The following is an 11192-nucleotide window of genomic DNA, read 5'->3' on the forward strand; positions in this document are numbered from 1 at the left end:
ATGTATATATTTGCACTTGCTTTTGAATAAAATATATTTTTAGATATTCTACAAATTCTCAAGACGCATTAATCTGAAGCATTCATCATCCGATTATAAAGCAACAGATCGGCAGAAAGTGAAAAACAGATTCACTGCACGATCACGATGGATGACCAATAAAGATGAAAACGTGATTCATCTAAAGGTCGATCGAAGAAAGACAAAAACCACCTTCTACAAATCGGCAAAGATGAACATAGAATAATGCAAGAAGTTATCGAAAGTGATCCGAAAAAAGAACCTGACGAGGTCTTATGGATTGCTAAATAATAACTTAAAGACTGGCCGACATAGAGAAGTCAGACCAAGTCAACCCAAGTTATCAGCAAATCCCTGGAAAGAGGTCTGGCCAACCCTATAAAAAAGGAATTGATATAACTTAGAAGAGATCGACCTAACGAAGTCGGTCTCCTACAAAAATAAGTTATATAAGTAATCCCTGAAAGAGACCTGACAAAAGTCCAAGAAAGAGGATTACAAAATAACTTAGAAGAGATCAACCTAACGAAGTCGGTCTCCTACAAAAATAAGTTATAAAAGTAATCCCTGAAAGAGACCTGACAAAGGTCCAAGAAAGAGGATTACAAAATAACTTAGAAGAGATCAACCTAACGAAGTCGGTCTCCTACAAAAATAAGTTATAAAAGCAATCCCTGAAAGAGACCTGACAAAGTTCCAAGAAAGAGGATTACAAAATAACGTGGAAGAGATCGACCTAACGAAGCCGATATCCTACAAAAATAAGTTATAAAAGTAATCCCTGAAAGAGACCTGACAAGGGTCTAAGAAAGAGGATTACAAAAATAACTTAGAAAGAAGACAACATAAAGAAGTCGACCTCCTACGAAAAGTTATAAAAGTAGTCCCTAAAAGAGACCTAACCAAGGTCCAAGAAAGAGGATTACGAAATAACTTAGAAGAAATCGACATGACAAAGTCGGTCCACAACAAAAATAACTTGGAAAAGGACGACGTAAAGAAATCGGTTATAGACAAATACAAGCAAGCAAACCGAAATACAAATTGGATCCACACATCTACGACCTCCAAGTACAAAGCAGTTCAAAGAGACCAAGCAGCAAGGCTCCAGTATTCTAAAAACCCAGAAAAGTGTCAAGACAAGTGTAAACAAGCATGCTATACAATATTATAAAGCTTTAGGGTCAAGCCCAAAAGCCTGAAAGCTACTTGTTTTTTAAAAAGTTGCTAAACAAGCAACCAAAAGGAGTACCAGCAGTCAGCAAAATATTCAACTATACAAAATAAAGAGTTTTAAAGCCCACAAGCCGGGCCAACTACGCAAACATCCAAAGAAAATTCAGCTAAGATTAGAAGACTTCTCGGCAGCATCAGTCTGAGGAGAAGGAAGGCGAGTCTGAATAGGCACAGTATCCACGGTTCCATCATCCCGGTTCAGAATCTGGTAATACGGGTCAGACACAACTGGAGAGGATTCAATTGTAGATAAGGATTCATCAATGATTGAGTCCATCTCTTGATTAACCTCTTCAAAGTCTTCAACCAGGCTATGCTTTGGAGATTGTACACCCTCCTCAACATCAATTTCAAACGTCTTTGAAGGAGGTTCTATAACTTGACTTTCCCATGGAGATTCAGCATCTCCTAAGTCTTCGACCACTTCCTTTTCTTTGATAATTTCGGCCTTCTCCACTTGCTCTAATACAAAATCAAACTCTTCCTTGATGTCTTCCTTCACTAATTCTTCAATCACTTCTCCGCCTTCAAGGGTCTCTGCTATCGCCACCTTTAGGGCCTCCTCTAGCTTCTTATGAAGTATGGATTCACGAAGATGATTCTTTCTTTCTTGTTCCATATCAATAGCATAATTGGGATCATCTTGCTCTTGGATTGATGGATGTGGGTACTCTTCCATGGAGGGTGGTGATGGGATGGAAAGATCATTATGTGGTTGAAAAGAAAGTGCACTAGAGCTTGAGGGTTGAATATTGGAGGTAGAGGGTTGGTTCATGCGGGATATAAGATTTTGGAGTGTAGAGGTGAGACCAATGATGTTAGAGATGAGTGTGTTGTTATCCAATAGAGGTTAGGGTGGATAGGAGGGTTCATTTGTTGGGAGAAAAGACTCATAATACGGAGGTGGTTCTTCTTGATAAGGATATAGAGATGGTGAATATTGAGGTGGTGGTTCTGGGTATGGTTCATATAGTGGTGGGTGTGGTGGATAAGGGTTAGGGTCATATGGAGGTGAATGGTGGAAAGGGGCTTGTGAGTTTGGTGGTTCAAAGGTATGTTGGGGAGGTGGTTCATAAGCATATGGTGGGGCTTGTTGGTAACTACAAGGGGGTCCACCATATTCATCATCTTGGTACGCTACCTGGAATGGCTCTTGACCATAGTAATTTGGTGGAGGTTGGTTGTCACGAAAGGGTCCACCATAACTATTGTCTTGGTATGCATCACAGAATGGTTGTTGGTTATAGTGCATTGGAGGGGGTTGTTGCCAAGAGGGTTGATCAAATCCTTGTGGCTTCTCCCATCTTTGATTCTTCCAACCTTGATGCCTATTTTCATTATAGTTTCCATTCCTTACAACAACATTGGAATCAAACTTAAAGCCAGAGGGGTGAGAATTCATAGTAGCAATTAAAGACAAAAATTAATAAAAAAAATTAATGAAAATAAACTCCTAAAACTAGAAACACTAATAAAGAAATGAAAAAGCAAATATTTACAATAACCAATAATAAGGCACACGTTTGCAGCTCCCCGGCAACGGCGCCATTTTGACGAACGGTTTCTTGCTAGTAGAGAATTTTATAAAAATAATCGCGTTGTATGTATAGTTTCTAAACCAACAGAGAATCCTTTCGTATAAAAGTTTGGTTGTCACAAGTAACAAAACCCAATAAAATTGATAACCGAAGTATTCAAACCTCGGGTTGTTTCTCAAGGAATTACAGGGAGGTGTATTTATTATTGGTTATGAGTTTTCTGGGGAATTTTGAGTTTGGGCAATGGGCAAATAAATAATTATAAATTAAAGTAATAAAAATTAACAAGAGATTTTATGTAATTAAAATAAAAAGCCTTGAATGAAAGAATGATTAATTGGAAGTCCTATCCTTATTGGAATTCTCTCAAGTGTAGTATAAAAATGTTGTTATTTTCACTTAGTTAACCCTTACTAAATAAAGGAAAGTCAAGTGATTGAGCTAACTCTTATTCGCAAATCCTAGTCCTCTCCCTTGGGAAGGTCTAGCGTTAGTAAATAGAGAATTAGCCAACAACTTCCAAATTAACTAAGCACTTGAGCATTCTAACTCAAGTGTCTCCTCTTAATCAATTCATCAATTAAAGTTAAGAATGTAAAAAACTAAATTAAAATCATAAATCTGAAATACCTCAAATTACATTAAAATGAATATTCAAATCTAACATGAAAAGTTCATAAGCCAATTTGGCAACATAAGTAATTAACAAGTAAAAGCATTAGAATAAATAAAAGTAGAAGAGAAACATAAAGTAAAGGAACATTGAACCTAGAATGAAGAAATAACCATAAACTAAGAGAAATCCTAATCCTAAAACCTAAGAGAGAGGAGAGAAAATCTCTCTCTCTCTAAGCTACATCTAAAACCTAAAATTATGAATTATGAATGTTGTTTTGAATGAATGGATTCTCCCACTTTATAGCCTCTAATCTGTGTTTACTGGGTCAAAAATAGCCCAGAAATCACCCCCAGCGATTTCTGATACGTCCAACAGCGGCAAAGTCACGCGTGAGCGTCATCCACATGTGAGTGTGGGTTGGTTTTTCGCAGATGTGACGCGTGTGCGTGATCTACGCATGTGCGTCACCTATCTTTGGGGAAGCTTTGGTAAATTATATATCGTTGCGAAGCCCCGGATGTTAGCTTTCCAACGTAACTAAAACTGCCTCATTTGGACCTCTGTAGCTCAAGTTATGGTCGATTTAGTACCAAGAGGTCAGGCTGGACAACTTTAGCAGTTCCTTCAGTTTCTTGTATTCCTTCCACTTTTGCATGCTTTCTTTCCATCCTCTAAGCCATTCCTACCTTGTAAACCCTGAAATTACTTAACACACATATCACGGCATCGAATGGTAATAAGAGAGGATTAATATTAGCAAATAAGGCCAAAGAAGCATGTTTTCAATCAAGGCACATAATCAGGAAGGAAAAATGTAAACTCATGCAAATCATATGAATAAGTGAGTAAAGAATTGATATAAACCACTTAATTGAGCACAAGATAAACTATAAAATAGTGGTTTATCACCGATCAACTCGGCGGTAATGCGGATGTCCCCTACGTCCACCCTTAGTGTGTTCGAATCCACATCATAGGCCCTTGCAAGTTGAAGCATGATGCTCTGCTTCACATGCCAGTATGGTACCTGCCTCAGGAGATCAAATCCGATATCTTTAATCACAGCCAACTTTGCGTTCTCGTTATGTTATGTTGTTCCAAGTGGAAAAATAAATTGTTCATGTAGCAAGGTGAGCAACCGTCTTGACTAATTTCTGTCGAACAAAAAAAATAAAATCACGTTAGAACAAATTATAACGATGTTTGTTTCATGTGGTAAATGGTGTGCTACCTTTTTATACATCTGATTTTTCGTATGGACTGTAGAATTCTAGTCGGTTGGAACGCCGTGAATAGTTAATAATGCAACAGGTCCTGCACAATCCAATGCAAGATTCTATTCAGTTTATAACCATGTACAACACATTATAATAATATGACATGTAAACTTTATAAATATTCCAACTGCTACTTTTGACCTTATCCACCGTCACTAGGAAAAATCGAAAACAATCAATAAACACCTCACGCGCGCAAACTAAACACTGAACACCAGTTCACAATTGCAAGTTTGGATATGTTTCTAAACAAAAAAAAAACTCAAATAAATCAACCATGAAAAAACGAAAACATCATCGACTCACATAACAGTCACAACCAATTTCTTAAAAGACAATTAATTGATTAAAGAGAGGACCACAGCCGCAACATGTTGTTACCATCAACATTAAGACCATGGTAGATAACTACTATAGTGACAACATGTAATCAAATATAAAATTCAGAAACTATAAGCAAATATAAAACCCAGGAACAATCCAACATTCCTGTTTGCCATGAAAAAGAAACGGGTTTGCATCTCAAGATAAGACCCATGTAGACAAAGGATGCTTTAAGCAAGTATTTAAGGGGTTTCAGAGACCGACTCAACCAATTATAAACAAAATAATTAGCAAGGTAAATTAGATTCAAACAACGCAATAACATGGCAACCCCAAACAGCCATTTCTACAGTGAAAATCAACCATCCTGATAGATATTAAAGTAACCATCCGTTTCATGTAAATTTAGGAATGAATATTTGAGTCCGGTGCCCACTTGGGCACCATATATACATTTGGTTACTTAAAAATAAGATACCCATTAAACATCACTTGATTCATACAAGCTATCAATATAGTAAAATCCAAATAGCAGTTACTATGATGAAAACCAACCATCCAAATGCTTGGTAAAGTAACCATCCAATTTGTACGGTATCTCATCATGTTTACAATGAATTATCAACAAAGACAAAAGCAATCATACATTTAATATCAAGGCAACATGGTTACATTAAATTATCATTAAAGACAAAAGCAAACTTATTTTTAATTGATTGACTTATTGAGTACGTAGCTCGACTTTAGGACCATATATACATTTACTTTACCTCAATGAATCTTTAAAAGGACTCAGATACCGAGCTTAGTTGTTTAAAAACAAGAAACGTGTCAAATAGCACCTGAGTCAAACAAGCTAAAAACTTAGTAAACCAAATATTAGTCCCTATAATGGAAGCCAACCATTCGGGAACATGCTAAAGTAACCATCTGATTAGTGTCAACTAAAGATCGACAATGGTCAACTAATTTACGCGACGTTGCATGCAAAGGTCCACACAACGAGCAAAAACTACTATGCTATTTAAACCAAACTTTTGAAAAACTTCCCGCGCTAAGATTAAATCAATTGCAACCATCTATAACAACAACTTATTCTACACGTTCCAATCCAGTAAAATTGCAACAATGGAGTTCTTCACTATGAACAATTAAACACCTCAGCAAGATTCATTGCATGTACAACTAGTAGTAAGAGAAATATTTATCATCACATTAAGAAATTAATTCATTAACCTACGATAGATCGTCGATGACGGAAGGTGTTTGGGGGCCGTAACAGGAAAGAGGTCAACTCGTTCAATGGTTACGGCTTCAACGGGCTGACGCAGGATGCAGGGCGCACACACCGGTCTTGGTACTTGTGCTGAGTTGAGCCGTGACCCAGGCTCCTGCGATGTGCAACTCAGTCGACGATGAGGCCCTCCGGCGAATGCCACGCAAGACCCACGATGGAAAGCAGGGGCGGACCGAACTGGCTGCTCTCGGTGACGGAAGAGGCGCGCGGGACGGTGAGCAGTGCAGGTATGGTCGGTACTGATGGAGGTGCAGGGTCACTCGATGCCGCTGCGGTGGGATGGTCAGGGGAGGTCGTCGAGGGTTAGGTGGGAGGGTTACCGTCGGTGCACAAATAAAGAATTTGGAAAATTTTGAATTAGGGATTAGATGGTTATAATTAAAATAAAACTGAATGGGGTTTTTGAAATTAGGGTAAAATGTGGGTTAATTTTCATTTTTAACTTATATTGGGATAAATAACCAGTCCATTGTAGACATTGTAAAGATACCCCATTGTCTTCCTTGCGGGATTCTTTATTTTATGCTATTTGTCCAATAACAGATATTGAATTATTTTCTACAGAATTAAGTTGATGGTTTATTTCATGTTATGTGAAATATTTATTTTGTAATATTTGTTTTGTGTTTGTTCTCAATAAAGTTTTAAAGTTGGACCAGCTGAAAATAAACATGCATGAGATCACTTAGCGTGTAATTTCTATATTACTCATCCAAATTTGATCTATGTCTTTAAGTATATTAGAATGGTGATTGTCGTGGTTCAGTAACGACTTTAATGTGATAAAAGCTGCGGTGATTCCATATCTATATATGAGACGGACCAGATTGTTAAAGTAATAAGGGAAATAGCATTCAGATGCGCGTATAAAGTTTATAAAATGTGATTATGTCAAGAAAGAATATATGTATAGCCCAAGTGGGAGATTGTTAGAAAATTATTTATTTAATTTACTAATTTATTTGTGGGCAATACATATATTAATTATAATCACAAATTATGCTATTTCAAATTAAATGACTTATATAATGGTAATCTCATTTATTGTTATAAATGCTAAATTGAATAAGTCATAATTACTTTTGATTTGGAATTAAATGAGAATAAAACCAGATATTATCTTTTGGACTTTAGATATATTATCTTTTGGACTTTAGATACTATTTTATTTGGGTTTTAGAGTTTAATGGGTGTCATACTCAAATATAAATAGTGCCTTTAGGGGATGTGTGGTTGGAGGGAATACAAGTGTATTCCCAGAAATTTTAAGATGGGAATGTCTTATTCCCATGTTTGGTTTAAGATTTAAAAAATTATTCCTGGGTATGTTTTATTCCAAGGAATTGAATTACCACCAATTTAATTCCCATCTCTTCCCTAGTTATCTTTAATTCCAATGGGAATGGAATGTAAATAATGAAATAAAAAGACTAAATTACCCATATTATTTAATACTAGATTCCACCTTCTTCTTCATTTCTCTCTGAAGAACGAAACCCCTAGCAGAGCATTTTTCTCCCCCAAATCGTGAACTTTTTTTAAAAGCAAACAGGGCACTGAAAAAATTGAGTTATTTTCATTTTAAAATGAAAGGGAAGGGAGTTCATTTCATTTCAAATAATAATGATGATGACGAGTTGCATTGATTTCAAGGAACTGGAATCAATAAGTTATTAACTTCTGATTTTGGCTGCTGCATCTTACTGCTAATAATATGTATTGCATACTTGAATTGATTTACAAAATTTGAATATCGTCTAGCTAAATATGGTTGTTGTTTTAATTGATACATCCTAATTCCTTTTTTATGACAGATAGATGCTGATTTATTTTTTCAGTGATAATATTTGCTTAACTCTGTGGTTTGAATTATGTTTATTTTATTTCTCAAAAAAATTTCTTAATTCTGTGGGTTGAACTCTGTTTATTTTTTTTTTTTTTACTGAAACTCTGGTTTGAACTATGTTTATTTTATTTCTCAAATAAATTGAGGGTTTTTTAATTGAGTGCATTGAAAACGATTTTAGTAGAAAGACCCATTTTTTAAATCTCCTTATTTAATGATTTTTCTCATTTTAAATAGATTGATACAGTCACTTTTCCCACAAGAACAAGAATTTAAAGGCCGAGGAGTGGTTACGTTTCACAATTAAAGAGACTTCATATTCTTTCGGCATCATCGGTATGTATCCCTTCATACTAGACTTTTGCTCTGCCTCTTTAGCCCATTCTGTTATTCCATATGCACACCACATATGTGATTGATGAGGCGTTTTGTATGTTACATAATAATAAAACATGTATTTTTGAGTTAATGTCATAATCAATACCAGGAGTACATAATAATCGATAGCTTGGTCGGAATTGTTGTCCAATTAACTAATTTCCTTCAATTTTAAGTTAGAATTGAACTATGCTCAATAGTATTATTGTTTTAGTCTTTTTGAATGGCTACATTTTGCATATCCTGCAATTATTTCTCGTACAAATTATATAAATCATTTAATAAAGTCCTTCAGTGTCCCTATTTCAGACTCCTTTGATCTATGCACCTACTTCCTTTGAGTTTTCAGTTATTAATATGTAAATAAAAATTGTTGAATATATCTTATTACTTGCTTACTAATCTGCTTATGAAAATTGTCTCATTTATGTTTATTTTCTTCTTATTAATCTGTAGAGAATGAAAGAGAATTCTCGACCTAATTCAAAATAAACTAAGCGTCAATGGACATTACACAAAGATGCAAAACTAGTTGAATGTTTAGTGGAGTTTGCAACTACTTCTTGAAAGTGTGATAATAGCACATTTAAATTTGGTTATGGAAAATATTTTAAAAAAAATGCTTCATGAAAAGATCCCAAGATGTGATCTTAAGCTATAGTTTTTTTATATAATACTTGTTTTCTTGTTTATAATTGTATAGTTGTGTTATAATTGTATAGTTTGTTAATTAGATAATTTGAATCTGTTTATTAAGTAAATCATTTATAGTTTATTAATTTACAATAGAAGAATGCCTTTTTGTTAATTCAGTTTATTGAATTTAGTCTTAGTAGTAATAATTCTAAATTGTTATGCTATGTTTAGGCTAATCAACACATTGAATCAAGGGTGAAATTGCTAAAAAGATAATATTTTATAATAGTTGAGATGATGGGCACGGCTGGGAGTGGATTTGGTTGGAATGACAAAGATAAAATAATTGTGGTGGAACAACAAATTTTCAATGAATGGAAGAGTGTAAATTCTAAACAACTTTCTTAATACAAGTTTATTTATCTTAGCTTTTTAATATTTATTGCTTATTTATTTTTCTTTTAATTTCAGTCCCATCCTAATGCTAATGGCCTCTACAATAAATTATTTCGATATTTTGAAGAGTTGGGAATAGCATTTAGTAGAGATAGCGCTCAAGGAGGCAATGCAGAAAATGTAACTCAAGCAGTTGCTACAATGGAGGCTGAGCGCGAAGCAACCTTGAGTGATCGGCAAGTGAATGAAAACACCTAAGTAAATTTGGAAGAGAGCGAAATGGAATATGAAGCTGATTCCTCAAGTACGTAAGAAATTGACTCTAATTTGGAGTGATTCTTCATTAGTTCAATAGTTACTTTTTTTTATTCTTCATTAGTTCAATAGTTACTGTTTTCTTTATTCTTGATTCACTTATTCATATATTATTCATATATTACTCAGTTACATTTACTTTAACATGTGACTATGACTAGCCTTAACTATTCCCATCATGTTGAGCATTTAGATAGAAATATTCTATTAGGTTCTGTTTAGTTAGTTAGTGTTGTTAGTATTGCTGGCCAAGGCAGAGGTAATGCTTATATATACAAGTGTAGAGTATGTATAATCAGTTAGGCTACTTGTTCTTCATTTCTACCAATATTGAATAATCTTTTTCAACTTTATAGTTTCATCATCTCGAGCTTTCTTATTTCTTTCTTTCTTTCTTTTTCTTGCAACACACTCATCAGTGTTGCTTTCAATTTTAGGAGCCTCCAACTCCTAGTGTTCCTGCTGCTCCCGGTGCTTCTGCTGCTCCTAGTGCTTCTGCTGCTCTAAGTTTTTCATCTATAGAAAAGAATAAAAGAAAAAGAGGGAGCAAAAGTAAAGAAGTGATTGACATAGTAACAGAATCAATGAGAAATATGAAAGGTACTTATCAAGAACACACAGCCATTTTAGTTGATATGGTTTCTTGTTTTAAGAATGAGAAAGAAGGAGCTGAGCGCAGAATGAAGCTAATGACACTATTGAGGGATGTTCCTAGTTTGAGCATTGATGATAGAATGAAGGCTGGTCTTAGCATTGTAAGGAACAATAGTCTGATCGACATGGTGTTCCAACTTCAACCGGAGGAACTTTTGTCATTTTTGAAGAAATTGATTTAAATCTTGCTATTTTTGAATTTTTATAGATTATATTAAATTGTCGGTTTTTAAGTATTTAATACATGTGTTTAGATGTTGAGATTTATTTTGTATAAGTTCAATTATGAATTATGAAACGAATTATAGATTATGAAATTTTTGGAAATTTAAATAAGTATTTTGTGTTAATTTAATTATGATATTTGTTATTAGGAATATTTTAGTAAATTTAATTGTGATAAAATTAATTTTAATTAAACATTCGTTATTAGGGGTATTATAATAAATTTATTAGTAGAAATATTTTTGTAAATTCACAAAAAATTTGAATGTAAAAAAAATTAGATTAGTTTTATATTTAATTTTTTAAAAAAAAAATTGATATAGGGGTATTTTTGGAAATAAAAATAAATATTTTTTATCTAAAACTAATTATATTGAATTTATCTTGAAATATATTTATATATAAATTTTTTCATATATTTATTAAGTTT

The sequence above is a fragment of the Arachis ipaensis genome, chromosome B09 (genome assembly GCF_000816755.2).
Source record: "Arachis ipaensis cultivar K30076 chromosome B09, Araip1.1, whole genome shotgun sequence".
NCBI classification, from domain to species: Eukaryota; Viridiplantae; Streptophyta; class Magnoliopsida; order Fabales; family Fabaceae; genus Arachis; species Arachis ipaensis.